We start from the raw sequence: 20382 nt of genomic DNA on the forward strand, positions 1-20382 counted from the left end.
ACTCCCATCCCAATTATCCCAGTCACTGAATCAATCCACCTCATAGAGGGCCTTCCTCTCCTGCGCTGTCCTTCCACCCTCCCAAGCATGATGTCCTTCTCCAAGGACCAGTCTCTCCTCACAACATGTCCAAAGTATGTTAGACGGAGCCTCAGAATCCTTGCCTCCAAGGAGCCACCCAGTTTAACCCTTTCCAGGACGAATCTGTTTGTTTTCCTAGCAGTCCATGGTATTCTCAATACTCTTCTCCAGCACCACAGCTCAAAGGCATCAATTCTCCTTCTATCCTCCTTGGTCATTGTCTAACTCTCTGATGCATAACAAGTGATTGCGAAGACCATGGCCTGTATCAGACGCAATCACCTTTGCTCGGGAAACATTACGGCTAAATTTCAGAGACATTGATCCTAACATAAGGAACTACCATCAGCTGATGTATTTGGAATCACAGAAGCCAAGGAAGCTTCATATATAAGTTATTAGATGGAGGGCTGGTCAAAGGGAGATAGATGTGAAGGGAGGGGGTAGAAGTGGATGGGTATCCTGGTGGATGGTGGAGCAGGATGATTAAAGTAAGGGGGGAAAAAGGAAAAGAAAAATCACAAATGTCATAACAGGTGGTGAAATCAGAAACCTCAGAGATTTCTGGTAGAAATATAATGAAGCATTTTTATACATTTTTGATAGTTCCAAAAGTTAAAAATGCATTTATTGTATGACTCAGTAATTCTATTCCTAGGTATAATGTTCAATAAAACTGACAACTGCTGATGCAAAAACTTAGATATGAATGTTCATAGTAGTATTATTCATCAAAATATGGAAACAACCCAAATATCTATCAACAAATAAATATGCTCATAATACTTTGATGAGTGGAGGTGTGAGAGAAATTGGAAGATTCTGTTCTGAAAAACAATGTATCAGAATTTTGTAAATAAACTAGTATAATAAAAACAAACAAACAAAACAATGTACTGATAACAGACTACAAAGCATACAGTCCTTGCAAACATTAGACTAAGTAAAAGAAGTCAGTCATATATTATGATTTCATTTATATGAAATATCCAGTAGAGGCAAATTATAGAAAGTACATTCGTATTTTCCGGGGGCTTGAGGGCAGGAAAAGGAAATGTAAAATGACTGCTAATGGAGACAAAAATGTTATAGAATTAAATAATGATTACTGAACAAATAACCCTGGTGGAATAATATATAAAATGTTTGGTAGCTAACCAGAGGTTCTTTGAATCTACTAGTTGATCTGTAGGAAGAAGATGGACAGTCTTCCTCTCTTAAAAGCTTACAGCCTTGGAAGATGGATAGCGGTCCTTGGAAGATGAATAGTGGTGCTGTAAGTCAGATTTGTCTCAATGGCAGTGAGTTTGGGAAGGACAACTGTACAACCTTGTGAATTTACTAAAAGCAATGAATTACAAATTTTCAAACAGTGAATTTTATAAAATGTCATTGTTGTTAGGTTCCATGGAGTCGAATATGACTCATAGTGACCCTATGAACAAAAAAATCTGAATCCTGTTCTGTCCTGTGCCATTCGCATACTTTCTGACATGCAAGAGCCCACTGCAGCAGTCACCTTGTCAATCCACTCAGTTAAAGGTCTTCCTCTCCTTTGGTGACTCTCCATCCTTCCCAGCATCATATCTCTGTCCAAGGAATAACCCCTCCTAGCAATATGCCCAAAGGATGAGAGGTGAATCATTATCATTCTTGTCTCCAAAGGGCACCCTGGCTGAACCCTCTCCAAGACATATCTGCTTGTTCTTCTGGCCAACAAATGGGTGTTCAGTGATATTCTCTGACACCACAGCTAATGGCACCAACTCTTTTTCTATCATCCTTATTCATTGTCCAGTTCTCAGATGCATAACAAGTTATCAGAAAGACCATAGCCTGATTCAGACACACCTCGCCCTCAAACTGACATCATTACTCCTCAATAATTTGGAGAGGTCCCTAACTGCAGACTTTCCCAGTACAATGTGTTTCCTTATTTTCTGATTGCTGGTACCAAGGGTGTTACTTGGAGATCCAAGCAAGATGAAGCTGTTGACAGTCTCAATCTCCTCTCCATCCAGCATGATGTTGCCTATCAGTCCAGTGGTAAGAATCTTTCTTTTCTTGACATTGAGATGCAATTCATATTGAAGGTTGCATTCAATGATCTTCTAAAATAAGTGCTTCAAGTCCTCCTCACTTTTAGCAAGCAAGGTTGTGTCATCTGCATAATGCAGGTTATTATTGAGTCTCCCTCCAATCCTGATGCCACACTCCTCCTCATAAAGTCCAGCTTCTTGAATAATTTTCTCAGCATACAGATTGGATAGGTATGAAGAGAGAATACAACCCTGGCACACTCTGTTCTCAATTTTAAATCATGCATTGTTCCCCTGCTCTGTTCACACAACAGCCTTCTGGTCGAGGTTCTGCAGGAGCACAGTTAAGTGTTTTAGCACTCCCATTCTTCTCAATTTCAGCTAAAACTTGTTATGATCCACACTTTCAGATGCCTTTGCAAAGTCAATAAAGCACAAAAAGACATTCTTCTGGTATTCCTTACTTCCAGCCAGGATTCATTTGACAGCAGCAATATCCTTGGTTCCACAGCCTCTTCTAAACCTTGCCTTGAACTTCTGGTAGTTTCCTATCTATGTACTGTTCTAGCCATTTTTGAATGATCTTCAGCAGTATTTTGCTTGCATGTGATATTAATGATATTGTTTAATAGTTTCCACATTCAATTGGATTGCCTTTCTTGGGAATGGGAACAAATATGAACCTCTTCCAATATGTTGGTCAGAGAGCTGTCCTTCAAATTTCCTGGCATAGACTGGTGAGTGCATCCAAAGCTGCATCTGTTAATCAAAACAAGTCAATTGGTATCTCATCAATTCCTGGGGCCTTATTTTTTGCCAGTGCCTTCAATGCAGATCCACTTCCCCCTTTATTACCCTTCACTCCTGTTCTTTTGCTACTTCCTGAAATTTTTCAGTGTCAATCAGTTCTCCCTGGTATAGTGATCTGTGTATTCCCTCCATCTTCTTTTCATGCTTTCTGGGTCATCCAATATACCATATCTTACATCTAAATTTTAAAAGATGTTGTTTATAAAATAACCATTAAATTAATTTACCAGACAAACAAATAATTTAGGTACATTTATTCTGGATCTAAATATTTTTAATATCAAGTGTTGTTGCTGTTGCTGTTATGTGCTGTTGAGTCACTAGCAACTCATAACGACCCTATGTACAACTCTTTGAGCTCTGCTCTGTCTTGAAACAACTTTATTTTCTCTGATACACCTATGTCCATCACCCCAGGCACTGGAATCAATTAACCTCATCTCATCTTCTCCTATGCTGTCCCTCCACCATACCAAGCATGATGTCCTTCTCCCAGGATTGGTCCTTCCTTGCAACATGGCCAAAGTATATCAGATGGAACTTCAATATCCTTGCCTCCAAGGAGCAGCTGGGTTTCACTCTTTCCAGGTCAAACCTGTTTGTTCTCTTAGCAGTCTATGGTTTATTCAAAACTTTTCTCTAGCACCACAACTCAAAGGCATCAATTCTCCTATAACTCTTAATCCAGCTTTTTGATGCATTGCAAGTAATCATAAAGACCATGGCCTAGATGTGGTGCACCTTAGTTTCCAGACTGGCATCATTGTTCTTCAGTACTCTGAAGCAGTCCCTGACAGCAGATTTTCCAAATACAGTCCATCTTTTGATTTCTTGGCTTCTAGAAGGAAGACACATCAGCAACCTATGTTACACAGATGACACAACTTTGTTTGCTGAAACTGAGGAGGAGCTGATGCACTTGTTGCAGAAGGTCAAGGACTTTCTTCAATATGGATTGAAGCTCAACATCAAGAAAACAAATATTTTCATCACTGGCCAGTTAGCAGCACCATGATAGATGAAGAGATTGAAGTTGTTAACAATTACAGCTTGCTCAGCTCCACAATCAACACTTTTGGAATGTCATCCCTGGATGAGATGGATTGATACAGTAACTGGGGTAATGGGGGTAGATGTGTCGGACTCAGTGAGACTGGTTCAGGGTAGGGCAGGGTTCAGAGTTGTTAGACAGAGGATCTTTATGAGTTGCAGGTGACTCAACAGCACATAACAACAACAACATCAAGAGTGTTAATTGTAGAGCCAAGCAAGCTTACTTCCAGCCAGGATTCATTTGACAGCAGCAATATCCTTGGTTCCACAGCCTCTTCTAAACCTTGCCTTGAACTTCTGGTAGTTTCCTATCTATGTACTGTTCTAGCCATTTTTGAATGATCTTCAGCATAACAATCTCAATCCCTTCACTGTCTATCATGAGTCTGCCAATCGGCCCAGTAGAGAGAATCTTTGTTTTCTTGATGTTGAGCTTCACTCCAGACTGAAGTCTGCAGTCTTTGACCTTCTACAATAAATACCTCAGGTCCTTCTCAGTTTTGGCAAGCAAGGTTGATTCATCAGCATAACACAGGTTTTTTATGAGTCTTCCTCAAATCCTCATATGACATTCCTCCTTATAGAGGCCAGCCTCCCAGATGACCTGTTTCATACATAATTTAAAAAGGTATGGAGATAGGATGCATCCCTGGTATCCACCTTTCCTGATTTTGAACCATGCAGTGTTTCCTTGCTTGTTCTGATGACTGCCTCCTGGTCCAAGTATAGATTTTGCATAAGCATGATCAAGTGTTCTGAGAGTCCCATTCTTCTCAGAGTTAGCCACAGTTTATTGTGATGAATACAGCCAAATGCCTTTATATAGTAAATGAAATACAGATAGACATTCCTCTGGTAATCATTGCTTTCAGGCAAGATCCAGCTACCATTGGCTGTAAAATCCTAGTGCCATGGCCTCTTTTAAACTCAGCCTGCACATCTAGAAGTTCTCTGTTGTTGTGCTGTTTCAGTAATTTTTTGGATAATTTTCAGTAGGATCTTGAATGTGCACACTATTAATGATATTGTTCAACACTTTCTGAACTCTGTTATGTCACCCTTCTTTTTGAACGGGAATAAATATGGAACTCTTTCAGTTAGTTGACCAAGTAGTTGTCCTCCAGATTTCTTGACACAACATGGTGTGCACATCCGGAGCAGCATCTGTTCATTGAAATATGTCAACTGGTATTCCATCAATTCCTGGGGTTTTATTTTTTTTGCCATGTCCTTCAGAAAAGCCTGAACATCCTCCTTCATCATCACTGTCTCTTGATCATATGTTGTTTCTTGAAATTCTTCTGGTCAGTCACGTCTTTTTTGGTATTGTGACTCTGTATTCTCCTTTCATATTCTTTTAATGCTTCCTGAATTATTTATTATTCTGCTCAAAGCATCCCTAACTATTGCAACTAGAGGCTTGACTTAATTCTTCAGTTCCTTCAGCTTAAGAAATGCTGAGCAAGTTCGGCCCTTTTGATATTCTGATTGTAGATCTTTACACATTTCATCATAATACTTTGCTTTGTCTCCCTGCTCTTTCAGGTAAGATCCATCCAACATTAGCTATACTACTCCTAGTACAATGGCCTCTTCTAAGTCCAATCTGCACATCTGGCAGTTCTCTGTTGATTTCTAGTCATTTTGGGATAATTTTCAGCATAATCTTGCTTGTATATGATATTAATAATATTGTTGGATAATTTCTGCACTCTTTTGGGTCACCAAAGAATATGAAAGGAGACAGTGGACAAATATGAATCTCTTACAGTCAGCTGGCCAGGTAGTTGTCACCCAAATTTCTTGGCACAACTTGGACCAGGAGGCAGTTGTCAGAACAGAGCAATGAAACATTCATTGCATGGTTCAAAATCAGGAAGGGTGTATGCCAGGCGTGTATCCTATCTTCAAACTTTTTCAATCTACATGCAGAACAGATTATCCGGGAGGCTGTGTTCTATGAGGAGGAATATAACATCAGAATTGGAGGAAGACTCATCAACAACCTGCATTATGCAGATCACAACAACCTTGCTTGCTGAAATGGAGGAGAGTCTGAGGCATTTGCTGCAGAAGGTCAAGGAATGAAGCCTTCAATATAGATTGAAGCTCAACATCAAGAAAACAAAGATTCTCACCACTGGGACAATTGGCAGCCTCATAAGAGATGGTAAAGAGATTGAGATTGTTAACAGATTCAGTTTGCTTTACTCCACAGTCAATATTGGTGCCAGCAGTCAGGAAATAAAAAGACAAATTGGACTGGGAAAGTCTGCTGTTAGTGACATCTCCAGAGTACTGAAGAGCAATAATGTTAGACTAGAGACCAAGGTGTGCCTGATCAAGGCCCTGGTCTTCACAGTTATTTGCTATGCATCAGAAAGCTGTACAATGACTAGTGATGATAGAAGGAGAATTGATGCCTTTGAGCTGTGGTGCTAGGAAAGAGTATTGAATATATAACATGGACTGCCAGGAGAACAAACAGGCTTGTCCTCGAGAGGGTGAAACCAGGTTGTCCCTTGGAGGCAAGGATTCTAAAGTTCTGTCTGACATACTGTGGCCATGTTGCAAGGAGGGATCTGTCCTTGGAGAAGGATATCTTGCTTGGGAGGGTGGAGGGACAGTGTAAGAAAGAAGACCTTGGATGAGATAGATTGACTCAGTGACTAGGGTTTTGGGGTAGTTGTGTCAGAGACAATAAAGTTGGCTCAGGACAGAGCAGGGTAAGAGCTGTTTTATATAGGGTTGTTATGAGTTACAAGGACTCAATGACACATAACAAGAATAACAACATGACAAACTTTTAATATCGTATAACAAAGATTTAGAAAATAAAAATTACAAGTGCCAAATTTAAAAATTTACCACCAAATCCCTTGGCTGTGAAGATGGAGTGCTTGTTAACAGATCTCTGGTTTTCTTAACAGGAACAGAGGAATTTGCTTTCTAGAAATATTTTGTAAATAGTAGAAAGAAATAAAAATCATTTTAATACAGTAAAACCACAATTAAAAGTTAGTAGAAAAGACTATATTGTGTCATACTAACAAAATTTTCAATCTATTAATTAAATTTTAAGCCGCTAGACAGATTATTGTTGTGTACCACAGAGTTGGAACCAACCCATAGCTGACACTCTAGTGGGTTTTCAGAGGTGGTTATTTGCATGGAAGGAGATTGCTCATCCTTTTGCAGAACAGCTGGTGGTCGTGAACCAAATGCTTTTGGGATTGCAGTTTCAGCTTTTTGCCACTAGGCCACCAGAGCTCCCTTACTAGACAGGTAATCAAAGATTTTTTTCTATCTTGATTAAAGAGAAAAAAAAACCCCCCGCCAATTCTCAAAGAAATTTATGAAACATAATAACTATATGAAAATATTTTTGGTTTAAGTCACTATTTAAAAAGGACATGTAATTAGAATTAGGAAATTAGAATTTTGAATTAGGAAAAGTAATACTTCATCTTTATTAATTGTGAAGAAAGGTATTTTAATGTGTTTTTTATTCCTAGTAATTAATTAGTATAGACTTTTATGAAGAGGATTATTAACTATTTCTCAAACCATTAAAATATGCACTCACAAGGATGATTGATTTAAAATACATGTGATTAAATGTATGCATATACTCTCATTTATGGGATATCAAAATTAATTAAATTATAAGACACAGACTCGTTTTCTATTTTTTGAAGAGAAGAGGTAGACAAAGAAAATATGTAGAGACATAGGTGGATAAAGCAAGAGGGAGTAAGAGAGGGAGAGTAAGTAGAAAAGAAAGATAGGTTCATAAAACTATTAAAAGAGGAGGGAAAGAACAAACAAAAGACAGAAGAACAGAAGGAAAGGAGAAAGAAAATAGTGAAGAAAAAGACAAAATTAGAAAAAGATGAAGTCTGAAATGAGAGCATAAGGGAGAAAAGAGAGGATTGGAGCAGAGAGACAGAGACACATGGAGAATTAGTGAGAGAAAGACATCAGACAGTGACAGAAGACAATAGGAAGTTTGAGACAGATAAAAACAATGAGAACAAAGACAAAGAGACAGAAGAGTCTGAACAAAGAGAATGAGAAAGGGATAGCTAGCTAAGACAGTATGTGCATCATAAATTCTAGCAATCAACTGTTGCCTTTTCAACTCTCGTATTCCATGAAAAACCATGTCTTTCTGAAAATTCTTTTTGAATAGGTGTGAATTACATGCTACCAAGTTTAGAATACAAATTCAGATTTGTAACGTGTGTGGGCCTGTTAATTCCATCCTCCTTTCTTTCCTTCCTTCCTTTTTTCCATTTTCCCTTTCTTCCTTTTTATTATAAATCTCTTAATTGTTGGCTCAAGACATAATAAAAAATACAGCGATTCTTTGGTTATAAGTTTCCAATTTAGGGCAACTCACACTTGCCTTTAATGGTAAGTACATTTGCCTTCACCTTTAAACCTAAACCAAGTCTCCACTCACAATGAATTTTGCATCACAATCACTTTCACTCATTACATGTGCAGCTTTTAAGTTAATGCAAGGCTATGATTTTTTTCTTGCACCAAAGTAAGGTTAAATTAGAATTATATGCATCTGGTTCCAACTTACCTCCAAATTGAACTTAAACACTTATGAACAAATCTCTTTCTAAGCTGGAGACTTTCTATAGAAAATTCTATAATGGAAAATATTTAGCCGAAACTATTTTTTTCTCTTTCTCTTTAAATTGCAAGTTGACTGAAGGTTTACAAAGCAAACTAATCTTTCATTCAACCATCATATACACTTTGCTCTGTAACATTACTTTTAATACCCGCAAGGGAATTACATCCTATCTACTTCAAACTTCCATTAATCCTTCTGAGCTTTGTGTGTCTTCTTTTTCTTCAGTGACACTGGGTATATTATAGGGTATTTCTAGTTCCTTCATCCATCTCAACATGCATCTACAATATACTTCCCTTCCCTGGCAACCATCCCATTTGTGTGTAAACTTTTCCTTAGCTACAAAATACTATTTCATGATATGGACCAACACAGTAACTCTAATGGTAGCTTCAAGTGTGTCTGAAATGATGAGGAAGACACAGAATAGGGCAGGGTTCAGATCTATTTTTCATAAGATCTTTATGAGTCATATAGTCGACTCAATGACACTTAACATATTTGGTAGGCTGAATCTGTCAGCTCACTAATTTATTGGTTATATAATCATCTAATTTTTTTCATCTGACTCATTGGGATTATTCTACTCCCAGAGATTATTGTGCAGGAGTTAAAAATAATGCAGGTGAAGATAGACTGCGGTGCTTGGAAAATAGGAGACACTCGATCATCGCTAGACTGTTGCTGTTATGGCAGCCATAGAGTTGCTCTGCTTAAACTTCTTTTAGCCTTTTGTGACTAATGGGATATTGATTACCAGTATTTTCGGCCTCGCTAGTTTCTCAAAAAGCAGTTCTTCCAGTTGCAGTAGGTGTTGTACCCAGAGAGAACCTGTATTACTATGCACATCTAAATATTTACCCTTTCAATTCTACTTGGGATATATGTGGCCCATAGAATTCTATCAAAAATCCATATTACCTAAAAAAAATTACTGCCCTTGTTTTTAGGATGCCTTCTAGCTCTGAAAACACATGGTATCAACAAAATGTCAAAGCAGAAAATAATTCAGTTATAAAAGGGTTAAGATGTAGTTTGCTGTTTTACTGCAAAAAGCATGTTAATCAATGGACTTTTTATACAGCATCTTTAGAATTTGCTTCAGCTTTCATTATGAAACCTGTTCTTCACAGACAATCCCAGTCAATGTTTGTGTATCATAGAGGTAACAGAGTCTAGACATTTCCATTCAGCATCTCTAGCAAATAATCTTTGTTTTGGACCTCTCAGTAGGTAAACATTTTCTATTATTTGGATTCAATATTGAAATTTTTCTTGCCCGTTTTTCTTTCCTTATTCAGGTATTATTCTTCTAACAAACGCTTGATCAAACATGTGTACTCCTCATTCTAATTCGATTTCTACTTCCCAGTGGTCCAAATAAAATTGTCAGGTCAATTTTAAAAACATTAGTCTGTATATAGTCAGTAAGTACATGTTTTTGCTTAAAATGAGGAGGACCTGAAGCACTGGGCCAACAGGTAACATCAAGATGGATGGAGAAAGGTTTGAGAATGACAATGACATCCTATTATTTGGACACACAATCAATACACTTGGCACCAGCAGTCAAGAGATCAGGAGACAGTAAACATATAGTTACCCTCTATTTCTCCCCTCTATTTGCTAAGAAATCATGTATATATGAATCTTCCCAAAAAAGGCTTGGGGTGTTTTTCCCCCCATAGTCTTTTCAAGAATTATTTGCTAGTAATAGGCCAATGCTTACCAACACAGGAACTAGAGGCTGAGGCGGTAGAAATGATTTACTGGAATCACTTTCTAGAGAAAACTTATGAGGAGATGCTGAACTTTTGATTTTTAGATGAGGATAATTTAACTTTGTTTGAAAATTTGTAGGTTCAATATCACTAGGTTCAGTATCTTTCTCAAGCTGAAACAAATTAGTAGTCATGAGACACATTTCAAAGTGCTAGATAAAAAATCCTAGTACCTCTATAATATCTAGCTTTTGAATTATAACTTGTATATCAGCTTTAGTGGTTAATTCTTTATTGAAAAAGTATATTATTTTTTTGAAACAGGAAAAACTTTTGAAAGATAAAACAGCTTAAAAAATCTATTCAGCTTAAAAAATATCCCTATCATATTCAAAGTCACATCTCAGTTGGCAGATGTTACAAAGTAATATCTCAGGGTTTTATGAAAACAAAACAAATGCTAATGTAAATAATTTGTTTATATTTAGGATTCTAACTGGTTATCATTTTTATACCTTAGATTAGACCATAAACTTTTAGAAATAAAAGGAAGGCTCAACAGGATTTGTGAGAAAATTCATTTTCTATAACTGGTCTATGTTAGTCACCAACGTGTTTATTGTGCCAATGTGAATTGTAATTTACCAAAGAGAAGTACATAATTTGCTTAATCTTGCAGAAAAGTTCCTTGGAAAGAGAACTAGTTCCTCTTTCAAATAAATAAAACTTTTAAATTATAAGTGAAAAAACCCCAACAACAAAACCCCCAAATGTTAATGAGATCTATTACTTTTGAATATTTAAAGCCAAGTTTCAAAGAAACTTTAAATACATTTTTATAATAAAAGAAAAAGACAATTTATTGCTGTGAGTCAGAACCAACTCATAGCTGATACTCTAATTAGTTTCAGAGGTGTAAACCACCAAGGGAAGAGATTGCCCATCTTTCTCCTGAGAACAGATTTGAACTACTTATCTTTGAGTTGGCAGTACAACTCTCTACCCACAAGAATACCAGAGCACACTTATATTTACATAGATGTCTTTATTATACAATAATCTATGTTTGAGAAAATGGAAGTCCTAACATACCAGGAAGCTGCAACGACAAGACAATATGCTGCTTTACCAAGTAATCCCTGCTTTGAAGTTGTAAGTTGAAATCAATTCAACAGCAGCTAATAGTTCCTTTCTAATATCCATAGGATTAAAAATTTGATCTTGAGTTTCTCTCCCCTGAATTTAAAAACAATTCAGTAATAGGTTTGATGTCTTGAACACTAATGAACGAAGACCAGATGAGCTGTGGGAAGATATCAATAATATTGTCCATGAAGAATGAAAAAGATCATTACAAAGATGGAGGAGGATGAAAGGAACAAAATGGACATCAGAAGAGATTCTGCATACTGCACTAGAGTGCCAAGAAGCCAAGACAAAGGGAAGAAATCAAGAAGTTAAGGAGCTGAATAGAAGATTTCAAAAGGCAGCTCAGGAAGACAAGGCAAAGTATTATAATGAAATGTGCAAAGAGCTGGAGTTAGAAAATCAAAGGGGCTGAACTCGCTCAGCATTTAAGCTGAAGGAACTAAAGAACAAATTCAAGCCTCAAGTTGCAATGCTTAAGGATGCTATAGGCAGAATATTGAATGATTCAGGAAGCATTTAAAAAAGATGAAAGGAGTATACAGAGTCACTGTTCTAAAAGCAATTGGCTGACAGAAAAATTTCAAGAAACAACATATGATCAAGAGGCAATGGCGATTAAGGAGGAATTTCAGGCTTTTCTGAAGGACTTGGCAAAATATAAAGTCCTAGGAATTAATGGAATACCAATTGACATATTTCAGTAAAAAGATGCTGCCCTAGATGTGCTCTCCAGGTTGTGCCAAGAAATCTGGAGTAAAACTACCTGGCCAACTGAGTGGAAGAGATCTATATTTATTCCCATTCCAAAAAAAGTGACCCAATAGAGTGTGGAAATTATTGAACAATATCACTAACATCACACACTCGCGAAGTCCTTCTGAAGACTATCCAGAAATGACTGGAAGAGAATTATCAGAAATACAAGTTGGGTTTAGAAGAGACCTTACTAGAGACATTATTGTCAATGTCAGATGGATCTTGGCAGAAAATCTGTTTCTTTGACTTTGCAAAGGCATTTGACTGTATAGGTCAAAACAAGTTGTGGCTAACCTGAGGAAAATGGGAATCCCAGAACAATTGATCATGCTTATGTGAAACCTAACTTGGGCCAGCAAACAGTCCTCAGAATAGGAAAGGAAACACTGCATAGTTCAAAATCAGGAACGGCTGTTCATCAGGATTGCATTCTGTCTCCAGATCTTTTAAATTTATATGCCGAAAAGATAATTTTGGAGGCAGGACTTTATGAGGAGCAATGTGACATCAGAATTGGAGGAAGACTCATCAACAATATGTGTTATGAAGATGACCCTGCTTGCTGAAACTGTGGAGGACCTAAAACGCTTGCTGCAGAAGGTCAAGGACTGCAGCCTTTAATATGGATTGAAGCTCAACATCAAGAAGACAAAGATTAAAAAAAAAAAAAAAGGACAAAGATTCTCACCACTGGACCAATTGGCAGAACCAAAATAGATGAAGAAGAGATTGAGGCTGTTAACAATTACACTTGGTCGGCTCCACAATCAACACTTTTGACACCAGCAATCAGGAAACCAGAACATGAATTGCACTGGGAAAATCTGCTGCCAGTGACCTCTCCAGAGTCCTGAAAAGCAATGTCAGTCTGGAGACTAAGTTGTGCGTCATCCAGGCCATGGTCTTTGCAATTACTTGCTATGCATCAGATAGTTGGACAATGGCTAAGGATCACAGAAGAAGAATTGATGCCTTCTAGTTGTGGTACTGGAGAAGAGTCTTTTTTTTTTTTTCAATCAAGTTCTGTGTATTGATTCAATATTAAATATTAATTGCATGACCATCATAGCACCTCTTTACATCACACAATCACCAGAATTAGAAACTGCTTTGAGAACTGAAAACAGTGAACAGTCCAGCAATTAGAGGTTGCACACCGTTACGCTACAGAAACCAGTGCGTGGTTCAGTGCTGCTGTAAAAAGATGGAAGCCTGCAGATTTGACAGGGAAGCCAAATCATGGTTATTTTTGTTTAAAAGACCATTTTTTTCTTTTCCTTTTTTTTTTTTCTGGAGACTGGCAATACTGTTGAAGCAAAATACTCAACACAGCAGGAAATGAAGGACAAAAAAAAAAAGAGAGAAAAGCATTCTATAACCAAATAAACATCTGATATTTCCTTTCCCTTTAAGAATAAATACAGTAAAGGGCACTTTTAGCCTCGGAACGGATATATGTTTGCCTATGATGATCTTGCTAACGACTACACAATATCTGATGTCCTCTGCTAGGATTATAGTTTTAAGAAAGCCATAGTTACAAGAGGCATCTACCGCAAATACCTAGAACTTCCTTTTATGGCAACCACTTTATAAATCACTTGTCTTTAAACAGGGGAGATGGCCTCCTGTTTCTTTTGCAATCATAGTATATGTTGAGGATTGAGTGGCTTTCAAGCAGCATGGTGGGTGTGAACATGTTTGCAGTTTAGATCATTCTGTTGCGTTTATGGGTTGGTGAGTCTGTAATAACATCGCCACACTGGGCTGCGGTACGCTTTTTAGTTCCACCATTGTCCAAGTGGAGTGCCATTTCTTCTGATATGAAAGTGTTCAAATCGACATCATGGAGTCCATTTCTCCTTCGACTAGCATTCGATCCACTGCTTACATGTGTAGGAGAGCTTGGGGTACTCGAACGCACGCTTATACTAGCCATTGCACCACTAAGACCATGCAGAGCTATGGCTTCCCGGAAGGGTTGCAAATCAGTCTCTACAGATGAGCTAGTGTCCGTTGAAGTAGCTCGGTTAGGGGACACTACAGTCAGTCTCGGGGGAGCTCTAGAGTTCCGTGGTGGAGGAACTTTCCCACACAGGAAGCTACGTATAGTTCTTCTGCGTTTTGTAACCCAAGCCAACACATCCTTATTGGCGCCGCTGATAGCCAATCTGAATTCCAATATCAAAATTTCGCTGATGGGTATCCACACTTTCTTTGTAGAGGTTGGTGACCGCGGTGGCTGCGTTTTGGAAAGGGACCCAGAGTGAAAGTCCTGGCTGCTGACACACTCGGTCTTTGTAGAGCTGGGCCACGGCGGTGGCCGAGTTCTGGAAGAGGTGCCACAGCTTCTGCTGCTTGTGCTCGGGCTGCGCAGCGGCCGCAGCCTCCTCCTGCAGCTCGGGGGGGATCGTCCTGCTCGGCCTCGGCCAGGCACTGTCGCTCCCACTTGGAGAACCAGTGCTCGGGCCGTGCTCCTGGATCTCGGCCTCGCCCTCCTCCTTCCGCTCCTCCATCGCCCGCGGCCTCCCGTGGCTTCGCCGCCGCCGTGTCCTCCTCGGGCTGGGACCCCTCGAGAGCGTCGTCGTCAAGCGGCCCGGCAGCGGGGGCCGGCAGCCGGCGGTGTCTCCTCGCGACGGGCCCGGGCCTGCGGCAACCCCGTAAAAAACCTGCTGGCTCCCGCCCCGTGGTCCCGCGCAGCCAGGCACGACCCCCGCCCCGGAGCTTGCCCACGTCCGGGACCCGCCGAAGGTCGCCGCGGGCCGGGTGACGGCCGGCCCTCGCCTCGCCTCCCGGAGCCCTTCTACTGCGCCCCCATGGTGCCGCGGCCTTCCGAGGGCCGCCACAAACTGCCGAACCTTCCGCAAAGCTCGACTTGTGCGGCCGATGCAACCTCCAAGACTCGAGAAGAGTCTTAAACGTATCATGGAACACCAAGAAAACAAATAGATTTGCCTTGGAGACAGTGAAACCAAGTTTCTCCTTGGAGGCTAGGATTTTGAAGCTCAGTCTCATATACTTTGGGCACCTGGCCAAACTGGTCCTTGGTGAAGGCATCATGCTTGGAAGGGAGGAGGGACAGCATAGGAAAGGAAGATCCCAGATTAAATGGATTGATACAGTAACTGGGGCAATGGGGGTTGGTGTGATGGAATCAGTGAGATTGGCTCAGAAAAGGGTAGGCTTCAGAGCTGCTGTATATAGGGTCAATATTGGTCACAGGCAACTCAGCGGCACATAACAACAACAACAACAACAACAACAATCCCTTAACAACCTCCATTACAGATGACACAACCTTATCTGTGGAAAGTGAAGAAGACTTGAAACACTTACTGTAGAAGATCAAAGACTCCTGACTTCAATATGGATTAATATCAACATCAAGGAAATAAACAAAATCCTCATTTCTAAACCAATAGGCAACATCATGATAGAAGAAAAAGATTGAAGTTGTCAGTGATTTTATTTTACTTAGATCCATAATCAACATTTATGTTAAAAACAGTCAAGAAATCAAAAGATGTATAGTGTTCAGAAAATCTGCTCTCAAAAACTGCTTCAAAAAAAAGAGCAAAGATACCTGTTTAACATCTAAAGTGTACCTGATCCAAGTCATGGTATTTTTAATTCCTCCCTATGCAACTAAGAGTTGGAAAATGAATAAGAGAGACCAATGAAGAATTGATGTATTTGAATTGTGCTATGGTGAAGAGTATGGAACATCCTATGGAACAACAACAACAAAAAAACAAACAAGTACGTCCTCAGAGAAGTGCCAGAAGAGTGCTTCTTAGAGGTAAGGATGGTCAAACTTTGTTTCACTTATTTTGGGCACATTTTCAGGAGCAATCAATTCTTAGAGAGAGATATCATGTGATGTTCAGTGAAAGAGGGGAAGACCCTCAGAGAGATTTATTAATGCAGTCACTACCACAATGTACTTTGAGAATGACAGAGCTCATGAGGACAGTGCAAGATACGCCAAGGTTTGGATCTGTTGCTCATAGGATTATCGTGAGTCATTCTCAACTTGATGGTACTAACAACAACAATATCACATCTCTTTCCTTCCATAACAAATGTTTGACAAATTCCCAACCTTAGATAGCCCTTTGATATCTATATCCTCCATACCTTCATTGCAAGTGAATACTAGAGAAAATTATAGAATCTTTCATGCTGAATTCACCACAAATACAAAAGGGAATAGCCAGAAATTGACAACTCTACTATGCATACTTAATTCCTCATGATAATTTAAGATACACTTTCCTTTAATATCTTGTTGTTTTGTGCTGTTGAGTCGACTACAAGTCAAAGTGACCCTATGAACAATAGCTCTGAATCCTGCTTAATCTTGAGTCAATTTCACTGTCTCTGATACACCTGCTTCCATTGTCATGCTGTGTCAATCCATCTCATCCAGGGTCTTCCTCTCTGACGCTGTCCCTCCCACCTTTGAAACATGATGTCCTTCCCCAAAGACTGGTTCCTCACATGCCCAAGTACTTGAGACAAACTTCCAAATCCTTGCATTCAAGGAGCATCCTGGTTTTACTCTATTCAGGATGGGGTTGTTTGTTCTCTTGGCAGTCCATGGTATGTTCAATACTCTTCTGCAGCATCACACTCAAAAGTATTGATTCTTCTTTTGTCATCTTTAATGTCCAGCTCTCAGATGCATAGCAAGTAACTGAGAAGACCGTGGCTTAGATCAGGCTCACCTTAGTGTCTAGACAAAAATTGTTGCTCCTTAGCACCCTGGAGAGGCCTAAAATCACTAGGTATTTTGAATTCACTCTACAATTCTCAGTTAATAGTCTTGCCTCAGATTTCTATTGAAAACCAGGCATCATCAGATAGGATATCACTACTCAGAACTCATAATTTTAAGGAAAATATGGAAAATTAGAGTGAAGGTCTTCTTGTTAAAAAAATTAATAATTTCACATTGCAACGCTGTTGTAGGTGCTGTCTAGTCAGTTCTAACTCAAAAGAACTCTATATAAAACAGGACAAAACACATCCTAGTCCCACACCATCCTAAAAATTGCTGTTGTGCTTTCAAGCCCCCCATTACTACAGCCACTGTGTCAATCTACAAAGTTGCAGATCTTCTTTTTCACTGATTCTCTATCAAGAACAATGTCTTTCGCCAGGGACTGGCCTCTGTTGATAACATGTCCAAAGCATGTGAGACAAAGTCTCACCATCCTTGCTTCTAATGAGAATTCTGCCTGCACATTGCTGTTGCTCTGTACTGTAGTATGAGAAGCAATCCATAGCTGATCTTTCAACATCTTTTCAGAGGCAGTTAATTGCATGTGTGAAGATTGCCCATCTTGTTCCCATGGGAGCAGCTGGTGGATTTGAACCACATACCTCTGAGTTGCCAGTGAAACCCCAGAGCTTCCTAGGCTGCATAGTATTGGGATATTAAATAAAGCATGGAGTTGCATTTTCATAAGTCAGCCATGCCACACTATATCTGCAAATCTACAATGACAGTTTTCTCCTTTTAAAAGTCAATTCCTCCACATGTATCCTAGATTTCATTCTTCCTTTTATTTTCAGACATTTCTTTTTCAGAAATTCTATATGAACAACTCACTCCACTGATAGGAATATACCTCGAGAAAATTAGAACTGAAACAAAAATTCACCATCACAAGAACATGGAAACAACCCAAATGTCCAACTACACTCAAATGGATTGAAAAATTTTGGTCCATTCATATGGCGGAATACTATGCTGTACTCAGGAACAATGATTCCAACATTACTACATAACTTGGGAGTGATTGGAGAGCATTATGCAGTGTGAACTCAAGTCTCATAAGGACAAATATTGCATAAGATCATTTTTGTAGAAAAAGAAAGATTACTAGTAAAATGTGTATGAGGATTCAAAGAGGAGAGGATGGGGACAGAGGAATGAGGATGGGCAGGGAACAAATCACAAATTCTCACAATTTGGTGGGTGAAGGGAGGGGTGGGTAAGGGAAGTGGGAAAGATCCAGCAGAGTTCTGAAAAGACAGGTTAATGGTTCAATGATGACTAATTTTATAAAACACAATTAATAGAACAGAGCAAGAGAATACTGCATGGTTCAAAACTGGGAAGTGTATATGTGAGGAATGTGTCCTATCTCCATTATCTTTTCTATCTATATGCAGAACAGATTATTGGGGAGGCTGGGCTCTATTAGGAGAAATGTGTGATCAGGATTGATTGGAGGAAGACTCATTAACAATCTGCGTTATGCAGATAACACAACCTGCTTGCTGAAACTGTGGAGGACCTGAAGCACTTTCTATAGAAAGTTAAAGACTGCAGCCTTAAATATGAATTGAAGCTCAATATCAATAAAACAAAGATTCTCATTACTGAGCTGATTGGCAGCATCATGATGGATGGTGAAGAGATTGAAATTGTAAACAGCTTTAGTATGCTTGACCTGACAATCAATATTCTTGGTACCAGCATCAAGGAAATGAAAAGATATATTGTGCTGGGAAAGTCTGCTGTCAGAGACCTCTCCAAAGTACTGAAGAGCAATGATGTCAGTCTGTAGACTAAGATGCACCTGATACCATAGTCTTTGCAATCACTTGCTGTGCATCAGAGAGCTGGACAATGACTAGGGATAATAGAAGCAGAATTGATGCCTTTGAGCTGTGGTGTTGGATAAGAGTATTGTATATACCATGGACTGCTAAGAGAACAAACAGATTTGTCCTGGAGAGGGTAAGACCAGGCTGCTCCTTAGAGGCAAGGATTCTGAACTTGGTCTGACATATTTGGACATGTTGCAAGGATGGGCCAGTTATTGTTGAGGGACATCATGATTGAGAGGGGGAAGAAAAGTGCAGGAGATGAAGACTCTTGATGAGATGGATTGATTCAGTGACTGGGGTAATGGGGGGTAGGTGTGTCAGAGACAGTAAGATTGGAACAGGATGAAGCAGGGTTTAGGGCTATTGTACATAGGGTCACTATGAGTCGCAGGTGGCTCTATGGCACATAACAACAACAATAACAACAATTAATAGGAATTATTGTATGAAACACAATGTAAATCAAGGATAGTGTGAACCACAATGTATACAAACTTTATAAGCAAATCAATATAAAATAAAATTTTAAAAAGATATTACATGGATGAGTTTTATTTTAAAATAGTTCTATTGTGCTATAATTCATAAACCATATAACCCAGTCATTTAGAGTAAATATTCAATTATTTTTAAGACAATAGGATTGTCAAACATCATCAAAAGCACTTTTAGAATATTTTTATCACTCTTAAAAGCAATTTTATACTTTAAAATTAAATTATCATTCTTCCCTCACCAACCCTAAGTAAGCATGTTAATCTTTCTGTCTCTATTGATTTGAATATTCTGAACATTTACTATAAATGGAATCATAAAACATATGGTTTATTTGACTTACTTCTTTATTTAACATGCTTCTCTCAAGAAAGTTCATGGTTTTGTAACATGTATTGGTACTTTATACTTTTTATTATTGAATAATATTCTATGTATTGATATATAACATTCAATTTGCATGCTGGGAAAATATTCAAGAATCTGGACTCTGTGAAGGACTCTATGGACTCTCACCAGGATAAGAGGAAGATTTATTACAACCTGTATTAATGCAGATGACACAACCTTGCTTGATGAAAATGAGGAGGACTTGATGTTCTTTCTGCAGATGATCAAAGACTATAGCCTTCATAATGTATTACATCTCAACATTAAAACAAAAATCTTCACCAATGGGCCAATAGGCAACATCTTAAGGTGACAGATGGTGAAAGGTTTGAAATTGTTGATGATCTCTTTTTACTTGGATCTATAATGAATATCCTTGGCACCAGCAATAAAGAAATCAAAAGACATATTGCATTGAAAAAGTCTGCTCTCCATTCACCCTGAAACCCACAGCGTCCCTTTTCAGCAGGAAGTAGCTAAGAGAACACGCCATCCCCTTTTCCTTACGAATCAGGGTGAAGTCTCTCTCCGGGAGGAGTGATAGGGAATGGCAAGGGACACACTGACAAAGGAGATTAATCAGAACTGGCTTTGACAAGCACTGTGGCAATTGGAC

The 20382-nt window shown here is 38.9% G+C and overlaps 1 pseudogene; it reads right to left on the bottom strand.

The window, feature by feature from the left end:
- Positions 1-13968: 13968 nt before the first annotated feature.
- LOC102859784 lies at positions 13969-14776 on the bottom strand (annotated as a pseudogene).
- Positions 14777-20382: the final 5606 nt, after the last annotated feature.

The sequence above is a fragment of the Elephantulus edwardii genome, unplaced genomic scaffold (assembly GCF_000299155.1).
Source record: "Elephantulus edwardii isolate Elephantulus edwardi_28Jun2011 unplaced genomic scaffold, EleEdw1.0 scaffold00245, whole genome shotgun sequence".
In the NCBI taxonomy this organism is placed as follows: Eukaryota; Metazoa; Chordata; class Mammalia; order Macroscelidea; family Macroscelididae; genus Elephantulus; species Elephantulus edwardii.